This window comes from Rhinatrema bivittatum, chromosome 13 (genome assembly GCF_901001135.1).
Source record: "Rhinatrema bivittatum chromosome 13, aRhiBiv1.1, whole genome shotgun sequence".
NCBI lineage: Eukaryota > Metazoa > Chordata > Amphibia > Gymnophiona > Rhinatrematidae > Rhinatrema > Rhinatrema bivittatum.
Window position 1 is genome coordinate 53030027 of NC_042627.1, and position 23396 is coordinate 53053422.

At 44.5% G+C, this 23396-nt stretch overlaps 1 protein-coding gene across 11 annotated transcripts in view; it reads left to right on the forward strand.

The window, feature by feature from the left end:
• MYO5A (myosin VA) overlaps positions 1-23396 on the forward strand; it is a 226862-nt gene that overhangs the window by 49360 nt on the left and 154106 nt on the right. The gene's annotated exons all lie outside the window — the stretch shown is intronic.

Genomic DNA, 23396 nt, shown 5'->3' on the forward strand with positions numbered 1-23396 from the left:
TTGGCCCCATGTGTCCTGGTACATGTGTACATATCTGTATAATGTGCTTTCCATGTTGGGCTGATGCATGCTGGCTCTTTTAGCACTATATGTTGTTGTTTTTGGAGGAGAGCAAAATGTATCAAGGCTTTTACCATTCAAAGCAACCCTTGATAGATTGGGCCCATTACTTAAAAGGGTTAAATATGGGTATTACATGCCAAAGGAAAACTTATATTTATTTGTTGAGCAGGAAAGCCAGATTAAGATAAATACTTCATTTTCAACTGGTTCCTAGAGCAATAGGGAGGGAATGTCCCATGTCCAAGGTCACAGTGAGTGCCAGGAGGCCCAGCAGAATCCTGACCTCCCAGGACTCTTCGTGAATCACAGTTTAGTGCTGTATCTCCTTGAGCATGCCCTCCTCCTTCTAGCAAACTGTCATTCTTCTTCTTGAATTTTGGGTGCTTCAAAGGGTAGGTATGTGGTGGTAAGCCCGGGTTTTTTTTACATGTCTCCTACACGCATGTATTCTTTTAAGTTAAACAGGCTTCTTGTAGTTGTCTTTCACTGTTGAAGAGGCATTAACCATCATATATGGCAAAGTCTGGTTTTGCAGTGATATTTGAGCTACTCAATTTGTAAAGTCGTCAGAGGGCTAGATCAAGAAGGAAAAATCACAAAGCTCATAGATTATGGATCTCGGATGCCAAAGAATGAAAGTTGATTCGAACCCTTTCTCATAGCAGCACACGACATACTTCAGACTGTTTATGGTACTTTCTTTGCAGTTCCAACAGGCTGTACCATATAATCTCCTTGTTCCCCTGATTATATTTGGTTAAATCTTCATTGTGTTTTGAATTTACAAAACAGTTGCTAGGGTTGGACTGAAAACGAATTCAATTGGTAATGACATTTCCTGATAAGAAAGCAGGAGCACCCTGACCAGCTATAACCTGATTGTATAAAATTTAACCCCGCCCAGGAGGGTTAAAGAAAAAAGTAACTTATTAAAATACCAAGACATTATTTTTTTAAGTAACTAAGCTGCCATATCTCAGCTTCAGCTCTTTGGGAGGACTGGCTATAATGCGTTCATGTTAGGGACGTGCACGTGCATGGATAAGGCATGCATGTCCTCGAATCTGGAACCCGCAAAATCTTTCTTTAAAAAAAGGGAACCTTTTTGGGGGGGAAAAGCACGTTCACCATTTCAGAAACTGCGATTTCTTATTTCTGCTCTCCATTTAGAACATCTGTCCATGCTGCTAAGGATATTTCCCAGCTGCCAGCTATAGAGCCTGAGCTCTTGCAAGATATCACTCCTTATCCAAGACTGTTTTTTTGTTTTTATATATATTTTTTTTAATACATTTTTATTTTAATGCAGGGCATAGACGAACTGACAACACATATGGTGAAATAGAAACGGAACAATATGAGACAGACTTACAATTACAAGCACTTGTAATGACAGTCAATTAGCTAAGGGGGAAAGAACGGATATCTCATAATATGACAATTTCAAACTGAACCGTGAACTGTGCTCTGCCAGCTTGGGTAGCTGAGCGTATGCTGGTGAGTGACATCAGCCTGCGCTCGCAGCACCACAGGCTCCCCTTCCACACAGGGGGAGGGGAGGGAAGGAGAGGATGGAGGCCGGGGAAGAGAAGTAAAGAAAGGTGATGTCCATTGGTAAACGGATATGTTTTATGTTTCAGAAATTATAGTTAAAAAGAAAAAAAGGGCAATGCCTATCTACCACTTTATGATCCTTACAGAAAACACAATCTGCCTTCCTGTTGATTTCTAAATACGAGGCTCGCGTTAACGTTCAATAGAATTACAGGGTGAGGTGAAACTTTTAACAAGGCCCGCTCGTTAATTACTGACTAACAGGCATGGAACTGGATGATACTACTGGGCTTGTGTCTGTATTTTTTTAATGCCCCTGGACATGCCCAGCCTAGTTTCATTAAGTAGTTGGCATGTCAGTATTAGACTGTCCATCAACTAACTAGAAAAGAGTTTCCAAGCAGGCAGAGAGCAGCAACAAGCCATGATGTAAAAATACAAGCCCGAATCTCCATGGGACTGGGACTGGAATGTTAACCGCAGCTGTGCTGCTGCCCAAGAAGCCACATATCCAGAGGAAATATTTAGGAGCATAGGGGCATTATTATATTATTTCTCTCCTGTTCTCTGGCAAAGATGTGTCATAGCCCGTAATCCCCCTGCTTCTGTTACTCGGCAACAGTCGCTCCTTCTAGATTAAAGAAGAGCATGCTTTCTACCACAGAGGGGGGAGGGCTGCTAAAAGATCTGCTTTTCGGTTTATCCGAAATGAATATGGCGGACCTAGATTTGCATGTCCACTGCCTCAATCCTATGCAAATCTTTCTCGTGCATATATATATTAAAACAAAAACCCACAAACAAGATTGGAAAGGTATATTTCATGGAGTATGCAAATTTCCAAAGGCATTTTTGCATTGCCCTTCTTGTGCTTTTCTCCCAACAACTCTATTTCCACCAAAATCCCCAGATTTGCCCAATTTCAGGGGTCATTCAGTGTGGATTCCCCTGAATCAATAGCGTATCTGCATGAAATCTGGTTGGGTTTTCCCCAGATTTGTTGTGGGGAATTGACTGACAGTCCTCCAGCAAATCTGGAGAAGAACTTAAAACCAAGCTGGAATTTGGCTGGGTTGCCATTGACCACAAACTGAGAGTTGGGAGCCTGCACAACAGTGGAAATGGACGTCTGCCAGAAATTGGACGTCCAGCAATGAAAAAGGGCCCCGATTAACTCGGCGCCCATTTTCATTCACTCCTAGTGCAGTGCCATAGGGCCTCAGTTAACCTTCTGGCTTTCCCTTCACCTCTTCCAGGCTTTCTTGAACCCTTGGAAGCTGTTCCATGCATCCAAGACGTTTCTTCTGAGTGCACTGGCATGAGCAGAGCGTCGTAGCAAAACAAAAGTATGATGTGAGCAGCGGTTTATAAAACATTGCTGAGGTCGGTTAGCGGGCCTCTGTGCTCTGTTTTATATATCTTCCTATATCTCTCTACTGGATAATGCCCGCATTCCCCTCTGCTGGCTGAGCTCATACCAAGAATTGGCTTTCGTCGGAGATGAACTCTCCGGGACGCGGCTTCGCTGCTGATCATTTTGGTACTTTTTAGATGGTCTTTACTGTAAAATAATTTTACCTGAAGTGTCTGGCTGTAATTTTTTCAACTCCCTAAGTGTCCATGTATGCCCACGTAAAAACAAAAATGAGAGAGGAGTACAGCAGGAGGAGGAGGAAGCAGCAGCTGCTGCACACACACACCCCCCCCCCCCCCTCCCCTAGGTATAGTAATGGGATCAGAGCCCAAACCCGATCGCATCCAGTGTTAAAGAGAGGGAAACCCCGGGCACTTTTGTCTCTCAGGGATCAAAAGAGTAACAGTCATTCATTACTCGCTGTAAGCACGGACATGACAGTACCGGACTCTTACAGCTCAGTCACAGAGGACAAGGCTCTCCAATCCGGCCCAAACGGGTCCAGCTTTCATAGAGACTGTGCCCTGCAAATGAACCCGGTATATATGCTGGTGGCGGATATCCTGGTGATGAGGCACATTTGAGGAATTGGAGCCTGGGAACCTCCTGCTCTGCGGCAGACAGAGGCCTTTTGTCCAGTGCAGATCTCCTAAGGTGGTCTGTGAGGTACCAAGCCCCAGAGAATAAAGGTTGCTGGGTGCAGCCAGGGTGTTTCCCTCTGACGTGAACGAGCTGCTGTGGCCCGGCAGCATTCCTGCGCTTGGAGGTAACTCCCTCTTTTCCTCGGTTTTTGGTTTTTTTTTTAACGTCTTGCTTTGGTGAATATAATTCATTGATCCTCTTTTTCCAGCTTCAGTTCAGACCTTCCTGACCCTGAGACTAGTGCTCTTGCATATATGGAGTTCTTGTTAATAACAGAATTAAATAATCATCCCCTAGGGGGCTGTTCACAAATGACGTAACTCAAACGGGGATAGTGGGTGGGGGCGAGATTGCTGATACGTTATGCTTTGTATCAAGGGGGGGTCTGAAATGTTACATAATGCAGGAAAAATCCATTGATAATTTATAAGAAACAGGTTGTACAAAGTTTTTGCTTTCCGTAGCCTGTTAGTGGCAAAGAGCAAACATTCGGTGCACAGAGGTTACTTATTTACTTAATTTATGAAGTCAGCATAGACTTTTTATATCTGTGGAAGTCAGCCTAGGGCCCAAAAGTTTGGGGGGGACACCTCAGATGTACTGAGGACTCAGCAGCCTAGGATTACCAACTGTCTGGTAAAGTCTCTGGATATTTTTCATAGTATAACCCTCTGTAGCACTCCACTGCTCCTCCCTTTCCAGTGCAGAGACTGTGGTAAGATCCAGCGAATGGGAAGGCTGCCCTAGTCACAGACTTTATGGTAAGGATCCAGCCACAGCCAATGGGAAGGCAGTAGGGGGGGGGTGGAAACACTAGTCACAGACATTATGGTAAGGATCTAGCCAATGGGAAGGCAGTGGGGGGAGGGGGGGGGACACTAGTCACAAAGATTGTGGTAGGGCCCAGCCAATGGGAAGGCTGTTTTTGTTACACAGGCGGGGCTGAGTTGCAAGTGCTGGAGTAAGGGAGGAAGTGGGGGCTAAGCCCTGTGAAACCAGTGAGTATTCTGGGGGAGAGGGGGAAAGTCTGAAAGGTCTGCTCCAGGCTGAGGAAAAGAACTGGCAGCTGGGGACCCTGCCTGAGAGAGTGCATGCGTTTGTGTATGTTTCTGTGTCTCTGAAGGCAGCCTCGTATAAATAGAATTCCCATTTGAAAATCTGAGCTGAAGTGGAGAAGTGCACTCATACAAATGTACCTGTGTGCATAACAAGTGGAGGGAAGTTTTCAACTTGGGGAATTTACCCAGCTGTTTAAGTTACCTGAGCAAATTCGTTTAAAATTTGCCCTATTTCCCCTTCACTCTATCCTTTCAGAAACACCAAAGAAAGCTAAATATTTTATTTTATTTTGCTGCTTCCATTTGTGAAGCTTTTTCCTTATGTAAAACTTAGTAGATTTATACCTCAGACGCATTGTCTATAAATCTCTCTTGGGCAGTCTACCCTTGGCAGTTTTGGTTTGTACCAGAGGCAGTAGAGGGAAAAAATGACTTGCCCAGCTACCCTAGTTCCAAGCTTTTTAACGCTGAATCTAGATGCAATATACATTATCACAAACATACCATGACACAGTGTGTTCAACAGGGTCGAATGTCTGTGCTGAATAAGGAACTAGCTAGCATCATTTTACCGCACAAGACATTCGGTAGGCATCTTGATGCGCAAGGAAATACAGTCGGTGCTGAGTTGGGGATACAGAAGTATGAGGCCGCCGAATTATGGTCAAATGTCATCTTTGACGATTTTCCTACAGTTGCAGAATTTGTGAAGCCAGCAACAAGTGAATTAGATCCATCTAGTTTGCAATCCAGAGATGAAAAATGGTTTGCAGAACATGTTCGTGCCAGTCAATATTTTCTTCAGATTGTAAAGTGCAAGAATACTGATTGCTGCCAACAGACCCCCATAGTTCATGGTTTACCATCCTTCCAGGGCGATTTGTGCCACCACCCTTTGGTGTAATCCAAACTCATGGAGGTCTAAAGGCACCAGAGAACAAATGGGAAATTTTTGATTTCCTTCCACTTTATCCTGCTCTGGTACTGAAGATCAGTGATATCCTTCCAAGATCCTCCTTGGCTTTTAAAAATCTGCCTTTTGATTTCTATTGTCCTTTGGTCCAAACACAGTTGATTGTTAGTTTGTAAAGTCTGCCATTAACCACTCTTCTTTCAAACCACATGAAAGGCCACTTACTTGATCGACAGAGTCATCTCGTTATGAAGGAGATTGTGCTCGAAAGCAGAGAGAACTGACAGCTATCATTGCGTTGGAGGAAAACGGAGAAAGTATTGATTGGCTCAACTAAGGACTGGGATACAACTGGGCTGGAACTTCTCTGCAGCATAATTCCACATCGAGAGATATTGTTTCTACTGACGGGCATTTTTCGTCACCATTGGAAGAAACAAAGTGAGCTAATTCATGAGATAGATAGTTAGACCTACACATTTACAGATAAGCTGTTGTAAAGTTTACCGCCACAGAAAGTGGGGTTGGCCAAAGTGTTATGTAATTTTAGGGGGGGGGCTATTACAGATATTACAGGGAGTGGGGGGGTTGACTGAAAATTTAAAAATTGTTACATAATTTGTGAATGGCTCCTAGGATATATCTAGAGTGCTTGAAACAGGCCTGTAGTGGGCTACAGTACCAAGAGACTTCATTTGCAGCTACCTCGGGGGGGGGTGTTCCTTATTTCTGCAGTCCCCTACTACTTCAACCCAACCATTGCAATGACAGTCCAAGGCCAGGAGCCAGAAACTGCAGCTCCCTTCAGAACCCTGCAAATGTGGACCCTAAGTCTGGTCTCTAGGTGTCGCTTTGAGTAATGGCTGAGGCATCCTCACCTCAGGGGTTGTGAGTACTCTATCTCTGACCATTCCGGGAAGCAGAAGCCTGGTCCAGCAATCATAATAAGACCATGATGACCGCAGATAAAGACCTAATGGTCCATCCAGCCTGCCCAGCAAGTTGTTTAGGGTGGTAATTGCTGTTCTGTGCGGGTTATCTCTGCTGTGTTCTGTTAAAGGTAGTAACTGCCACTCCATGCAAATTACCCCATGCCTTCTGTTAAGGGTGGTAACTGCCACTCTGTACAGGTTGCCCCCATTCAGAAATGTTACACCTAAAGTTAACAAAAAGTTACCAGTTTTCTTCATGTCCTTTCTTTTAGCAACTAGGGACCCTCTGTGTTTATTCCATGTCCTTTTGAATCCCATTACCATTCTTCTCTTCACCACTTCTTTCGGGAGGGCATTCGTGCATCCGCCACCCTTTCGAACTTGGATCTTTCTCGTGCCAGTGCACAGCAGTTGCTACTGAGCTGACCCCTGCCATGTGGTTTGTTTTTTTTTCTTTGAAATGTGCACAGTTGATTGACGGTGGCTTGCTGGAATTGCTTTCTGTGGTAAATGGCACGTTGTTCCTGATCATTTGCAACATCAAGGTCTTTTTTTTTTTTAGGGAAAATTAACATCAAACACTCCCTAAATGTCTAATGTTTTTGTTTAGCTAATTAATGCAATTATTGAACTTAGCCAAAAGAAATATTTTAAGGAAACTAAGCCCTAGAGTTAAACAGCTATAGGTGGAGCTAGAAATTAACTTCTGATGGGTGAATCTGCAGGTTTCATTCTTCTGTTTCCTAATACATCAGGCCTGACTCAGTAAACTCTTGTACCCCTAATACATCAGGCCTGACTCAGTAAACTCTTGTACCCCAGAGACACAGAATGGGAAGAAAGCTTTAGTGACTCCGTCCCACCACAGGTATGTTGGTGGTAACAGCAGGAAAAGCAACCTGGCCCTTCAAACGTGGCCTTAACATGCAGAACTTCAGCCAGTGTTTAAACACAGGGGGGGGAAAGGGCTTTATTTATCTGTGGCGCTGAGTGCCATGAAAGAGGAAAGGTTTTGTTGCTGTTAGTTTTCCTATTTGTTCCTCAAGCATAAAATAGTTTTAAATTGGTAAACCTCCCTCCCACAGGAAGCAATGGGAGCTGCGTTGCCGTGGCAGTGCTGCAGCCCGGGTTTCTGTCAACCTTGGGCAGGAGCAAGTACCGGTGTACCTGAGGGCGGCTGGAGATGGATAAAAGGTGCCTTTAGGAGGAAGTTAATGGGATGTCTGTCCTCCTGCACGTACGAAACATCTTTATTTAGGCCTTGTCAAAGACCTCTTGGCGGTTATATCCGTTAGTGTGTTATGTAATAACCTTTAGTGCATGGGCCCCATTATGCAGCCTTGCATGACCCATGTGTTGTCATAGGTTGTGGTTTTTCTGTTTTGTTTTTTAACTTTTTCATTGAGGCAAAGTTTTGTGCGGATATGTAACTTTTAATCGGTCAAGGTCAAAACCTTCATTTTGAAAACCAACAGTGTAGGGCGAGAAATAAATCTGTTGATAAACAAAAGGCTCCTCCCTCTCCTCCACCCTTTTCAACATTTATCTCACACCTCTATGTCAGCTCCTCACAGACCTCGGCCTCAAATTCTACCTCTATGCAGATGACGTTCAAATCGTCATTCCCATTCACAACTCTCTCTCAGATGCCCTTGCCTTCTGGAACACATGTCTTGCCAACATCAATGACTTCCTCACCAACATCCACCTCGCTCTAAACTCCTCCAAAACAGAGCTGCTCCTTATCTCTCCTCACCTCCCTCCCAAACCATCGATCTCCAACGATCCAGCTTTCAACGTCATAACACCCCAACCCACAGTAAGAGACCTTGGGGTTATCATAGATCAACAACTCAATCTCAAAAAACAGATCAACTCCATCCTCAAAGAAGGTTTCTTCAAGCTTCACATCCTGAAGAAACTCAGACCCCTCCTCCACTATCATGACTTCCGCACCGTCGTCCAAGCCACCCTTTCCTCAAAGCTGGACTACTGTAATGCCCTCTTCCTTGGCCTACCCTCCTCCACCACCAAGCCCTTACAAATGCTCCAGAATGCCATCGCCAGGGTCATCACCAACTCAAGGAAAGCTGATCACATTACCCCAATACTCAAAGAACTCCACTGGCTCCCCATCGCATCCCGAATTCTCTTCAAAATTCTAACCATAGTGCACAAGTCCATCCACTCGCACAATTCCAATTGGTTGGATGAACCCTTTCGTCCTATACGCACTGAACGACCCACTCGCACTGTCAACAAAGGCACCCTCTCCATTCCCCCTTTGAAAAAAGCCCACCTCTCCTCTACTAGGGACCGTGCACTATCCATTGCAGGCCCTAAACAATGGAACACCCTCCCTACCACTCTCAGGCTAGAGCCATGTTACGCCAAGTTCAGAAAAAAACTTAAAACATGGCTCTTCCGACAAGCCTACCCTGATTAAGTACACCGACTTCTGCAAGTATCTTGCCTACGCCTTGTATATTCCTGTAAATAGTCCGTTGCAGTTTTTATTTATTGCTTTAATTCCTCCACCTCCTGCTCTTTGTATACTCCTCCTTGTTCGCCCTCCCTGTTCATTGTAATTTCTACCTTTAAAGTTACATTGTAAACCGGTTTGATGTATGCATACTAATACCGGTATATAAAAGTTTTTAAATAAATAAAATAAATAAATAAAAGAATCATGGCTCAGAATGAAAGCCTTGTGCCACTCCACACTATGAACTGGATAAGAACATGCCATACTGGGTCAGACCAAGGGTCCATCAAGCCCAGCATCCTCTTTCCAACAGTGGCCAATCCAGGCCATAAGAACCTGGCAAGTACCCAAAAACTAAGTCTATTCCATGTTACCGTTGCTAGTAATAGCAGTGGATATTTTCTAAGTCAACTTAATTAATAGCAGGTAATGGACTTCTCCTCCAAGAACTTATCTAATCCTTTTTTAAACACCGCTATACTAACTGCACTAACCACATTCTCTGGCAACAAATTCCTTAGTTTAATTGTGCGTTGAGTAAAAAAGAACTTTCTCCGATTAGTTTTAAATGTGCCACATGCTAACTTCATGGAGTGCCCCCTAGTCTTTCTGCTATCCGAAAGAGTAAATAACCGATTCACATCTACCCGTTCTAGACCTCTCATGATTTTAAACACCTCTATCATATCCCCCCTCAGCCGTCTCTTCTCCAAGCTGAAAAGTCCTAACCTCTTTAGTCTTTCCTCATAGGGGAGCTGTTCCATTCCCCTTATCATTTTGGTAGCCCTTCTCTGTACCTTCTCCATCGCAATTATATCTTTTTTGAGATGCAGCGACCAGAATTGTACACAGTATTCAAGGTGTGGTCTCACCATGGAGCGATAGAGGCATTATGACATTTTCCGTTTTATTCACCATTCCCTTTCTAATAATTCCCAACATTCTGTTTGCTTTTTTGACTGCCGCAGCACACTGAACCGATCATTTCAATGTGTTATCCACTATGACACCTAGATCTCTTTCTTGGGTTGTAGCACCTAATATGGAACCTAACATTGTGTAATTATAGCATGGGTTATTTTTCCCTATATGCATCACCTTGCACTTATCCACATTAAATTTCATCTTCACTGTGGCAGCCCCCACTCTCCCCGCCTGAGTGATATTTCAGGTAGGAAAGGGGGTTAACCTGTCTAAGAAGAGGCTGTCAGTCTTATGACTTAAGCAACTTCCGAATGGACAATGGACGCAATCTTTAACTTTCCCCCTGCGACTTCAGAGCAGCTCAGGGGGAATCAGAGGGACAAGCGCTAGTTAAAAATGGTCTCCTTGAAATAAGCGTGACTTTTCTTTCTGAGCTGTTGTCGCCTTTTGCTGCTAACCCGAGCGATCCTCTGGTACAGCAGAGTGTGCCTGGTGCCTTGCAGGTTCTTTCCAAGCGATCTTGTTCAGAAGTTTGTCCAGGATTCTGCTGGACCTGCAGAAGGAGTTAGGTTAGGCAGTGAATCAGAAGTAATTCCTCTGACGGGACTTCTTGCACACGCTAGTTCAGTGCCCAGCGCAGTAATGAGTAACTGCCAGTTTGTAAATCGAATTATCTCCTATTACTTTTATTATGTAGCAGTTCACGCGCTAAAGAGAGAGAGAGAGTTTTATGCAATGCGTTTACTGCTCATGGAAGTATTGGTAGTGGGGGCTTCCCATGTTTCCAGCAGCCAGTAAAAAAAAGAATAACATTTCAGGATTTTGTGCTTGGTTACTGACAGTTGGCCGAAATGGAGTATCTGAAGGCTTTCTCATCCTTTTAGAAGCAAGTAGTTAATAGCTCAACTTTTATAACCCGATGGCATGAGTGTTTCTCTGAAAAGCAGAGTTTAAAGTCTATTTTAATATAATAACAATATATACTAAGAAATAAGATAAAATCCTAACAAAGGAGTTACTTTAATATTTTGAGAACAAACCGTAACTTTCTAGGGGGTTGCTATGACCAATCCTTCCTCCTTAGTTCTATCTGTAATAAATTTTGTCAAATGTGAATGTTGATAAAAGCAATACCTAACATTTTGATAAAGTATGCAACATCTGCAAGAGAAAACCATAGTAGCTGGTTGAACTTCCCCTAGATTGGATGATTCTAGCAGTTCAGATACATTCAATGGAGATATCTCTTGAGGAACCTGGTCCTTTATCGCTTTTTTAGAAGAAGGGAGATAATACATTTGATTCAATGGGGGCAAAGCTTGCTGAGGAATTTTTAATGATTCCAAAGCAAATTTGTTCCACATTTTCTTCGCCGAAATTTCTGGAATTCTAGGAAAATTTACCAGTCTCCAGTTTTTATTGCGAATCCGGTTTTCCATTTTCTTAGTAATATATTGATTCTCTTTTATTAACATTGCATGCTGTTCAGATAATTTTTTTAAGTCTGCCTTGGTAGCCTCTATAACTTGATCTCTCTTAATATTATCAGCTATTACATTATTAACTTGTACCTTATTTCTTAGTATATATTGTTATTATATTGAAACCTTTAAAATGTTTAAGATAAACCCTTTCTATTTGTGGACTTTGGAAAAATTGGTTTGAATAATAACTTACCTTTATAATAACTATTTGTAAATTAAATTGATCCTATTGTAAACCATATGATGTTCAATATACCAAGATGAGTATGTAAATGTGAAAACTGATAAATAAAAAAATAAAGTCTATTTTAAGTTAGTCTAATGAATCTAATGAAAAACATCTTTACTGTGGGTCACATTCTGTGGTTCAAGGTGTATTGCTGCACAACAGGAGATCCAGGTTCAGATTCCACATCAACCGAGTTTTTGGCTTGGATGGGCCTGCTGTGAAGTTGGGATACTCAGGCTCAGGAGAGAAAGGAGACAGCTGCTGTTACTAAGGTGACGTCTGCAGGGCAACAAGCAGTGCTGAGGGTGCACATGAGAGGAGATATCCCTCAGGATGGTGAGGGGGGCCCCCAGAGCAGCAGGGCATGCTATCTAGGGAGAGGGATATGATAATGAGGGGAAAACTAGTTTACAGTGCTGGCGTGAGGGTCTGCAGCCGCCCTAGGCAGTGTCGTCACTGTCAAGTGGTATGTTCTCTATCTCTCTCTCTCTCTTTCTCCTCAAACCGGCAAATCGCAAACCTCCATCCCTTCTGCCCGATGTCACCTTCTTGCCACTTGAGCCTCCATTGGCGTGACACTGCCACTCTAATTTCTATGCGCATTTGAAAAATGGCGCCCTTGCATCCCCCTACAGCGCCCTGCCCACTTCTGGCACTCTAGGCGATCACCTAGTCCTGCATAATACTCACACCGGGCCTGCTTGTTTATTGACTTCTCTACTTCTCTCTCTAATTTCAAGAGGGCTGGGTGCCAGACAGGTTTTAGTGTGTGTTTAGGAGGACTGTGGTGGGCAATTTTGTGTGTGTGTGCATAAGAACATAAGAACATAAGAAAATGCCATACTGGGTCAGACCAAGGGTCCAAGCCCAGCATCCTGTTTCCAACAGTGGCCAATCCAGGCCATAAGAACCTGGCAAGTACCCAAAAACTAAGTCTATTCCATGTAACCATTGCTAATGGCAGTGGCTATTCTCTAAGTGAACTTAATAGCAGGTAATGGACTTCTCCTCCAAGAACTTATCCAATCCTTTTTTAAACACAGCTATACTAACTGCACTAACCACATCCTCTGGCAACAAATTCCAGAGTTTAATTGTGCGTTGAGTAAAAAAGAACTTTCTCCGATTAGTTTTAAATGTGCCCCATGCTAACTTCATGGAGTGCCCCCTAGTCTTTCTACTATCCGAAAGAGTAAATAACCGATTCACATCTACCCGTTCTAGACCTCTCATGATTTTAAACACCTGTATCTAATAGGAGTGTGGTAGATAGTTAATTGTGTGAGCAGGAGGGTATGGTGGGCCACTATTTGTGTGGAACGGGTGCATTGAACAGCTTTTCATGTGTGTAGTGGGATATGCTGGGTGGCTGTGTATGTTTGTGTGGGGGAGGGCTGTAATCAGTGGGTGTATGTGGAGGCTGGCTATAGGTGTGGTGGTTGACTGTATATGTGTGGGAGGAGGGTTCCATATTAGGTGCTACAACCCAAGAAAGAGATCTAGGTGTCATAGTGGATAACACATTGAAATCGTCGGTTCAGTGTGCTGCGGCAGTCAAAAAAGCAAACAGAATGTTGGGATTGGTGAATAAAACGGAAAATGTCATAATGCCTCTGTATCGCTCCATGGTGAGACCGCACCTTGAATACTGTGTACAATTCTGATCGCCGCATCTCAAAAAAGATATAATTGCGATGGAGAAGGTACAGAGAAGGGCTACCAAAATGATAAGGGGAATGGAACAACTCCCCTATGAGGAAAGATTAAAGAGGTTAGGACTTTTCAGCTTGGAGAAGAGACAGCTGAGGGGGGATATGATAGAGGTGTTTAAAATCATGAGAGGTCTAGAATGGGTAGATGTGAATCGGTTATTTACTCTTTCGTATAGTAGAAAGACTAGGGGGCACTCCATGAAGTTAGCAAGTGGCACATTTAAAACTAATCGGAGAAAGTTCTTTTTCACTCAACGCACAATTAAACGCTGGAATTTGTTGCCAGATGATGTGGTTAGTGCAGTTAGTATAGCCGTGTTTAAAAAAGGATTGGATAAGTTCGTGGAGGAGAAGTCCATTACCTGCTATTAAGTTCACCTAGAGAATAGCCACTGCCATTAGCAATGGTAACATGGAATAGACATAGTTTTTGGGTACTTGCCAGGTTCTTGTGGCCTGGATTGGCCACTGTTGGAAGCAGGATGCTGGGCTTGATGGACCCTTGGTCTGACCCAGTATGACATTTTCTTTCTTATGTTCTTTTCTTATGATAAGTGTGTGTGTATGGTGGAGGGCTATGAAGAGTGTATATGTATGGAAGGGGTGTTGTGGGTGGCTGTGTGTGTATGTGTGTGGAAGGGTCTGTATGTGTGGAGGAGGGCTGTGGTTGTGGTCTATGTATGTGGAGGAGGAATGTGAGGAGGGGTATGGTAGGCGGCTTTGTGTGTAGAGGAGGGATGTGATGGGGTGTATATGTGTGAAGGAGGGATGTGGTGATCAGACTGGGGTGGGGGGTGTGTGTCTGTGTTTGTAGAGGAGAGACATCAGGGATGTGATTGTGTGTGTGAGCAGGAGGTGTGAAGAGGTATGAGATGTGTGTGTGAAGGAGGGGCATGGTAGGCACCGTAGGTGTGTTTGGAGGAGGGGTGAGGTGGAGGTGGATGGCTGGGTGTGGAGGAGGGATATGGTAAGTGTGTATATGGAGGAGGGCTATGAAGGGTGGATATGTATGGAAGGGGTGTTGAGGGTGGCTGAGTATTTATTTATTTGTTTTTTATATACCGACATTCATCTTAAGTCATCACATCGGTTTACATATAACAAATTAAAAAAGAAAAGGTTACATTGTGATAAATAGTAGAGAGTAGATAGATAAAAAATAGAGGGAGAATTAATTAAAGAGGAGGGGAAATAAATAAAGTTTGATTTGCAAACATTAAATAGTATGTGTGTGAGGATTTTGGATAGTTGTGTAAGTGTGATGGGCAGGCTGTGGTAGGGATATATTTGTGTGGAGGAGGGATTGTGAGGGAGGGGTGTGGTAGGCGGCTGTGTATTTGTGTGAGGGAGGAGTGTGGTAGGCGGCTGTGTGTGTGAGGGAGGAGTGTGGTAGGTGGCTGTGTGTGTGAGGGAGGGGTGTGGTAGGCAGCTGTGTGTGTGTATGTGTGAGGGAGGGGTGTGGTAGGCAGCTGTGTGTATGTATGTGTGAGGGAGGGTGGTAGGCGGCTGTGTGTGTATGTGTGAGGGAGGGGTGTGGTAGGCGGCTGTGTCTGTGTGTGAGGGAGGGATATGTGGTAGGCGGGTGTGTGGTAGGTGGCTGTGTGTGTGTGTGTGTGTGTGTGTGTGTGTGTGTGTGTGTGTGAGGGAGGGGTGTGGTAGGCGGCTGTGTGAATGTAATCTCTGCTTATAAAATGTTCCTATTCCCAGCTAGTGCTGCTACATATCTCTGCAATGGAAATACAGCGAGTATCCCAGCATAGCTGTTTTGCCAAGATTTGTCTTTTCAGAAAGAAAAACAAGGGACTGGATTATTTGTGTTCTTTGGAAGCTCTTTGTTACACTTTTTTTTTTCTTTTTCTATTTTTTAACACTTCACAACTAATTTATTTATAAAATATCTGAGGCCTCTGGGCTGCACAGCATGGATTCATTTTTACTTATTTTGTTTATCTATAATCATCTTGTTAGAATGGTCTCAGTCCCTCTTGGGTTTGTGCATTGCTTGGAATAATTACAATAGATTTTTATTTTAACTATTTTTATTAGGGTCAGCGCAATGAAAATAACTTTTTCCAGAAAAAAAGGGAGATGAACAGCACTCTTACAGCATCAAGCTACCTTTCAGTACAAAATGATTTGCAACCCAAAGTCTCATGGTTGAAATAAAGTGTCTCCCTCAAAAAAGAGAGACCACCAGATCCAGTTCCACCGACTCCTGAAGATTCCTGCTGCCGTGATTTATAGTGCATGGCGGCGACCAGTCTATGATCTGCCAGTGTGCTGAGAGAAGATGGCCTTGCCTGTCCTGCTCTGCTCTTCATTTCTGTGTGTGTACACAAGGAGAGTTTGGCCTGACTCTGGCAACTTCCTAACTTTGAAAAAAAAAGTCCCAAACGGCAAGGAAACAGTCTCCTTCCTTTTTGTTCTCTGGTGCATGCTGCCTCTTGGATTTCTGTGGGTTCCTATGTGGGGGAGGTTACCGTCAGTCCATTTCTGCAACAGTGGCCGATGCGATCTCTGTGCTTCCGTGTTGGTGTCCCATATTCACGGTAACTGAAAGGCCGGCATTCTCGCCCGTTCCTTTTCTGCATGGTTTTTCCATATAGCCTGAGGACTCCTCCCAGTACTGTGAAATGTCAACACATTTCTGGAAGCTTATTTTACGTCTTAGCAATATAGAAATGGTAGGGACTCTACCCTAAACCCTTAATACAAATTTTGTAGATCGTTTCAAGTTGCTTGTCTTGGCAATATGGAAGAAAAGATGCCTGTCATTCTCAAAACTGATTTATTATCTTAATTTCATTAGAGTTCAAGGGAAGCCTCTTGCCAGCTGAGAGCTTGCGTTTTCGGCAAAGCTTTGTAATGCAAACATCTGAAGCATTCTGAAAAATACTTGTATCTGTTCCTACCTGCTCCGAACTTTTAGGAATCCTTTGCCGAGTTTGTTGGATTTAATGCCTTAGTGGAGAGGCCTCTTCTATTTAACTTTCAAGGTTGTAATTACAGCCGATAAGGCCCACTTCGCCCAGTCTGTCCAGCTGTTTTCCACAGGGTCTCTACAATGTCCAAGAGATAAGCAAAAAAATCCTCACTGCCAGCGCCTCCACCCCTCCCAACTTTTGAACCCTGCAATAACAGAATCCCCCCACTATTAAAAGCAAACAAACGTTTAACATCTTTGATCCCTCTAGTGTGCCGTTTCCTGACTTCAGTCCTCTTCATCCAGGGTGATACGGGGCGGTTGCCCAAACACTGGCCTGTGTCGGGTTTTGTTTGTGTGGAGTTCAATGAAGCCTCTAGCGTGGACGGTTTTGAGTCATGTTTGACCGTGAAAGATTTTTCCACAGTGAGACCTTCATGTTCTGTTTCTCTAATTGTATGAATAAAAGTATAGCCTATTAGCGGATGATTTGAGTCTTTGGTGCAGTTCTGATGCTGTCTGCAGCCTATTGCAAGGCAAGAGACGGGTTATTGCATTGGAAGCACCTTAAGTCTGATGCTATGGCCTATTTTTGATGTTTTGAAGTAAGGATAGATTATTAGTATACATTTATTGTTTTAAACTTTTTTGACAGTTGAAGATGATGTGTTCTAGCCTCTTTTTTTGTTTACATGTGATTAATACAGAAGTCAGCTCGGCTTTTTTTCTGATTCAGTATTTGTATAAATATAATACATAGAGGTGAGCCAGGCCTATACCAGTGGCCAAAACAGAAGGTTGCCTTTCAGTCGCATCCCATTCCTAAATTTTCACAGGTACAGTCATGCTTCTAGTGAAATGGGCTTTGCTAACTGCTTCAGTTTAGGAGCAGCCACAAGTTCATCTTTCCTTTCGCCGTAAACTATTAAAATCTTGGGCTCTGCAGCGTCTCCAGACGTTTCCTTTTGTGATCCATGAAACAGCTTACAGCTCTCAGCCTTGCATTTATTCCCCCAGGGATTGTGCATGTGAGTAATCCAGGTGACGAGGGAACCCTATTGAGTGCTGCACGATTAAAAATGATTCATTTCCCCCAGTGAGTCAACTACACCGACAGTATGAAGTAGCCGTGTTGTTTGCATTTAGAAGGCACATCTGAGCAGCAGTGAGCAGGTCTCCTCCTGTTTGCTGAATTCTGATTTTGCTTTTATGGTCTTTGAAATGTTCTAGTGATTTATGTAACTTTTGGGGGGTTTGTTTTTGTTTTGTTTTTTTTTTTTTTTAGAGTTGCTTACAGATGTTCCGAAAGACGGCAAGCCCAGGGAGCAATGGCATTTGTGAAGGACCCGCCCGGGGACAGAGTAGGAACAGTGATCTCCAAGGGTAACCGGACCCTGTAAAACCCGGTCAGGCAAGGCCAGGGGCCAACCAGCACTGGCAGCGCCTCATCACCTGCCTGTTTTCGAGGCTCAGTTTGACTCTCCTCCTCCTCTGCCTCTCCCACAGCTGTGCCGCGCTTGTTGCTACTTCGCGCTGTCCTCCTGGGAGTCGCAGAGGGAGAGGAGAGTCAAAGGCAGGCAGGCAGAATCTGCCTAGGAAAAAAAATCAACGCTAGATTTAAAAAGCAAAAAAAGGGGGGGGGGGGGGGGGGCGGCTGCAGTAGGCCGGCCCCCTCCCACCCAAGTGTCCGGTCCTTCTCCATAGAAAGTCTGGATCCCTTCTTTGGGAATTATTGTCCTTTTGAAGTTGAAGCTGTGGACCTTTTTAAAATGTTGGAATTCCCAAGAGGGAAAAGGACGAGGGGAGACAGGGTGTCATGGGGGGGGGGGGGGGGGAGATGTTAAATGTAGCCCTTAGTTATCCTGTTCCGTCTCTCACCTGAGCACAGGGGCTCACTGGGAGAGTCGTGAGCATGAGCAATACCCACTCCTCCCACAGGTCCTTTCTGCACAGGTGTGTGTGTGTGTGTGGTGGGGGGGGGGGGGGTGTTACGGGAGTCAATTTTTCAAGGTCCTTAGGGTTTTCTGCCTTCTGAGGCTCTTCCACACAACATTCCAGTCAGTCACAAAACACCACGCTGCACACCAAAGTTGTTGTCCAAAATAAAACATCTTTACTGGTCACTGATGGCAGGAAATCCAAATCCACAGCAGCTCCCATACAGGCCGATACAGTACAGTGCGTTTCGATGGAGCGCACTGTTTACCTGCCACTGGACGCGCGTTTTCCCTTACCCCTTATTCAGTAAGGGGCCGAAAACGCGCGTCCAATCCGCCGAACATAATAGCGCCCGCAACATGCAAATGCATGTTGATGGACCTATTAGGTATTCCCATGCGATTCAGAAAGTAAAATGTGCAGCCAAGCCGCACATTTTACTTTCAGAAATTAGCGCCTACCCAAAGGTAGGCGCTAATTTCTTTGGGCACCGGGAAAGTGCACAGAAAAGCAGTAAAAACTGCTTTTATTTGCACCCTCCGACTTAATATCATGACGATATTAAGGCGGAGGTCCCGAAACTTTCCAAAAGTAAAAAAAAGGAAGAAAAAAATTTGAAGTTGGCCGGCGGCTGTCGGGTCGAAAACCGGACACTCAATTTTGCCGGCATCTGGTTTCCGAGCCCGTGGCTGTCAGCGGGCTCGAGAACCGACGCCGGCAAAATTGAGCGTCGGCTGTCAAACCCGCTGACAGCCGCTGCTCCGGTCCAAAAGGAGGCACTAGGGAAGCGCTAGTGTCCCTAGCGCCTCCTTTTGCCCGTTTTTACTGCCGGGCCTCATTTAAATACAGAATCTTGCACACAGGAGAGTGGGGTAAGCTCTCTGGGGTTGGAACCCTCCTCTCTTAGCTCAACCCTCATACCCGTTTCTGGATCAAACGCTTTCTCGCTTTTTTCTGAAATTTCTCTCTCTTTTCAAAGTCAGATGAGCCTCTGCCTGATTGCTTTGGTCAATCTGCAACTCTTCAGGACCTTCCTTGTGACTCCCACAAAGAACAATCTTCTATTTATTTATTTATTTATTTATTTATTTATTTATTTATTTTGCAACTTCTGAAGCAATTTCCCTGGACAGATGAGGTATATGCCTTACTCCTCTTGGGTTCCCTGACCTCGGGCCGCAGCCATTGTCCCAGGACTGGACACTTCTTCAGGTACCTGAGAGGGCCCACCCTCTGACCGCTCTCCTTGGAAGGGAAGACCCACACCAGCACCCCTGTATTGGGAGAGGCACCTCCGACCGCTCCTCTGGGAGGGAGAGATCCTGTCTTCCCACGGGCATGGGAGTTGGTTTAAACCTAGGGTGCCTCCTGCCGGGGAAGTGTCCAAGCTCAATCACCCCCTGGCAGGGCCAGCTGAGACCACTGGCTCTGCAGTAGTAAGGGGTAAATTCTGGGCCCCTTTACACTTACTTAATAGGGCTGCCCTTAGGGAGGGGCAACTGGGGCAACACCCCCAGGCCCTACACTTCGAAAGGGCCCTGTGTGGCCATGTTAGCTCTGGCCCCGATATCTCCTCTTCCGGAGAACCAGTGGGCTTGAGGTTTCAACAGCTGAGATCAGCCGTTAATTTTGAGAGGGTTTTGTAGAAGGATGGCAGTGAGTTTATTAGACAGACCTGGAATGAATTATTCACGGATGTATTTATTGTGTTGTAGTGAACAGTTTTGAGCGAGTTTACCCTTTGACAATTTAGCTTTTAGATCTACCTGCAAGCTTTCCTGCCTGCTTTAAAAATTGCCCCCTGGAAACCTAGCGGTCACTGGTTTTAACGTATGGATTATGAGAGCGAGAAGGAGCGCCAGCTTTGAGGTTTCCAGAATCTTCTATCCATGTTTCCTGTAGTCGGCTTTGCTGAGTGTTTGCTGCTGTGTAGAATTGAGAGTCCCAATCACGATGCTTGTCTGAGTGAGCTCTGCTGGAGGCCCTCCTGTAAAACCCTCCCATCGCAGCAGCTGCTCTGCTCCGACTCTCATCAGTGAAATCAACACGTTCATTATAGCGAATAGAAAAGCTAGGGCTTAATTTAGAAACTGCATTTCACATAGGAGCAATCAGTTTAGCAAGTTAACTGCTGGAGCTGTTTTCTGCCGAAGCGAATGTCGTGAAATAAATGTAAGTTGTCTGCAGCCCCCAACATCAGTCACACATCTATGGTAACACAAAGAGGGAGGAGATGGAAGATTAAGGATCACTAATTAGATAGTCCCTCTGTTGTATGGATATGGATGAAAGAGGGGGGTACCTCTTTCGCTGGGAAAGCTTTTTATTTTACATGCATTCTACTTGAAAGCAAGTTTTGAACATTTTAGTAGCAAGTAGAGTGCAGTGTGAAACTGTTTTGTGATGTTATTGGCCACCTTAGTTTAAGAAGAATACATTTTTTAAAAATAGAAGCAAAAGCAGGCTGTAAAGGTTGGGGGCTCCAGCAGAGTTTAATAAATCTTTCTCAGGAAGCTCCTGGAGGAAGCTGAGGAGGAGCCTTGCCCAAACCCCCCCCCCCCCCCTCCCCGAATCTGCTGTAGGCCATGGTCCTGCAAGAAGCTGGTAGAGAGCATCCATGCCCTGGCCTGTTGGAAAGTGAAACATCCTTGGGGCTTCTGGAAAAAAAAATCCCGGGAACCATAAGCTATATATAAAGACTGCACGTAGACTGAATCCTGAGTCACTTCAGGAGGAGATCAGAGGAGGCTGCTGAAGTACAATAAAAAACCAGTGGATCATTCAGCGCATTTCCCAGCTTGTTCAAGCTGCCGACAGCATTGCGGCATTCGGTGCGAACGCTGATCAAACTGAGGCTGAAACATACAGCGTCTTGCATTTGGTGAGACTTTACCAATCTGTCAGAATATCTCAAGTGGAAGACGCTGCTGTTTCCATGGTAATGATGTTCTTCCCTCATGGTGGAGCGTGAGCAGTGAAAACACAGGCTGGTTGTAGTGACGAGGAAGCGCACATCTTGTGCTATGTCTGTCACTCGCTTCTTTGTTGCCCTGTTCCTCTCTCCTGCTCTGACACCAGGCATACCCATCGCATAGCATATTTAGGGCTCCATGGAGCTTGGCTATGGTAAAGACAAGCCTTGACCTAGGGCCACAGATTTTGGCTCCCTCTGGAACTCTGCATGTGTGCATCTTGAGTTTGGTCAGTAGGGGGTGCTGTTGTGCAATGGCTGGAATTCCCTCTCTTCCAAGGACTGTGGAAAAAAAAGACCAATTGGGCCGGAAGTAGAAAATTTTACCGTTATGCCTGCACGAGGAAGTCCCTCTGGCAATGGACCAAAAGCACAGCTGGAAGAGTTCTGCATTTCTTTGCCTGCCAAACCTTTTACTCTAGAATTATTTTTTTTTTTTAATCTTTCTGAAGGTGCAAAATTGTAAACCTTTGAAGAAAAGATGTCAAGATTGTACACAAACCGACTTCCATGTTTATTGCCTGAAATTTAAATCTCACCCTAAATATCATAACTCCATCTATTAAGCTCCACATCTAATGAATGAGCAGGGAAACAATTTTTTTTGCATCTGCTTTCCTGGTGTGGGAGATACCCACATTTTCTTTAGTAAATATGTATTTTCAGAGTGCCACATCTAATAAGTATCTGCTCATGAGACACGCGTAGTAAAATACTGAGTCGAACATTCAGCTCTGCCATATCAGCATTTCTTTCCCTTTGCTACTAGCCTCACCTGCCCTCCAGAGCTATAAAAAAAACAAAACGTTTGTTTTGCTGTCTCAGTGGTGGGGTGGGGGGGGGGGGGGTTTAGCTGAAACATTTGCTGCTCCACTAGGAGGAGAGCTGAAGTTCTACAAGGTGAGGGAGGACGTTTTCTATGCGTTAAGTACAAAATGGAGGGGGGAGGGGGAGGGGGGATGGAGTGAGGGCTGAGAGAGTCAGGATATGCCAGGTCAGGGATAAAATATTCATTGTATTTGCCACAAAATGTGAGGTGGAAGGGGATGACTGAGTTTGGCAGGAATCATGACACATATTATGTGTCCAATATATTTCTTTAATTTTTTGCCACAAGTTCTATGGGTTATTCCTTTTTGATTAACATCTTGGTTTTGCAAGGCTGGCCAACTCTGGTCCTTAAAAGCCCAAACAGGTCTGGTTTTCAGGCTATCCACAATGATTATGCATGAGCTGTTTACAGCAGTGCTCCACAGTGCCACTGTATGCAAATACAGCTCATGCATATTCATTGTGGATAGCCTGGAAACCAGACCTGTTCATGGATTTTGAGGAACAGAGTTGGCCACCTGTGTCTGTAGATGGAGGCCTCCAAATCTGGTGTTGCATGGAGCTCAAAAATGTCTTAAACCAGCCCTGTCTGCAGCTGCCCCCTTCTGCTCTCTCTCTGCATAAACTGATAATTCTCTTCTGCAGCAAAGCTGGGGAATTGTGGCCTGATTTTTCAAAATTGGTGTTTGCATTTGTTTGCAAGTTGAATTTGCAGTCAACACTACCTGATATCAAGGAATACAAATTAGCAGCATGTTGCAAATTGCAAGAAACTGCCCCTGTATGAATGTACTGTTGTTGCTATAACTTCAACTTATTTTCAAGAAAGATCCTTGCAAGACAGTATCTAAGTCAGACACCAGCAATATTCTGCTGAGGCAGTGAGTGCCAAATCTGATAAAGTGCTGGAGTTGCATCCTGGGCCCTGCATTTTTCTCCTCCTCTACAAAGGAGTTTCAGGAGCTGCAAAGACTAACAAGCAACCAAACCACAACAACAACAAAGCTTGTAAATTGCTGGCTGCTTCATGGGATGATTCAGCAGTACAGTTTACTGGATTTTCTGTTCTCCTAGGGGAGACCAAGGTAGACACACACCCAGGTGCCAATTCTCACGTTGTCGGTAAAATGTTGTACTGGACTGCATGCCTAGGAAGGGTCAGAACTAGTCATGAAACCTGCCTAACAAATACTGAACCATGCAGATAAACCTTGAATTTGTACAGGTGAATCATTATTTTCAGTAGGGCTATGAGCATTTCAAGTCCGGTACCCAGATGCCTAAAACTTGGCATCTGGCATCGAGTGCAGTACTGGGAAGAGA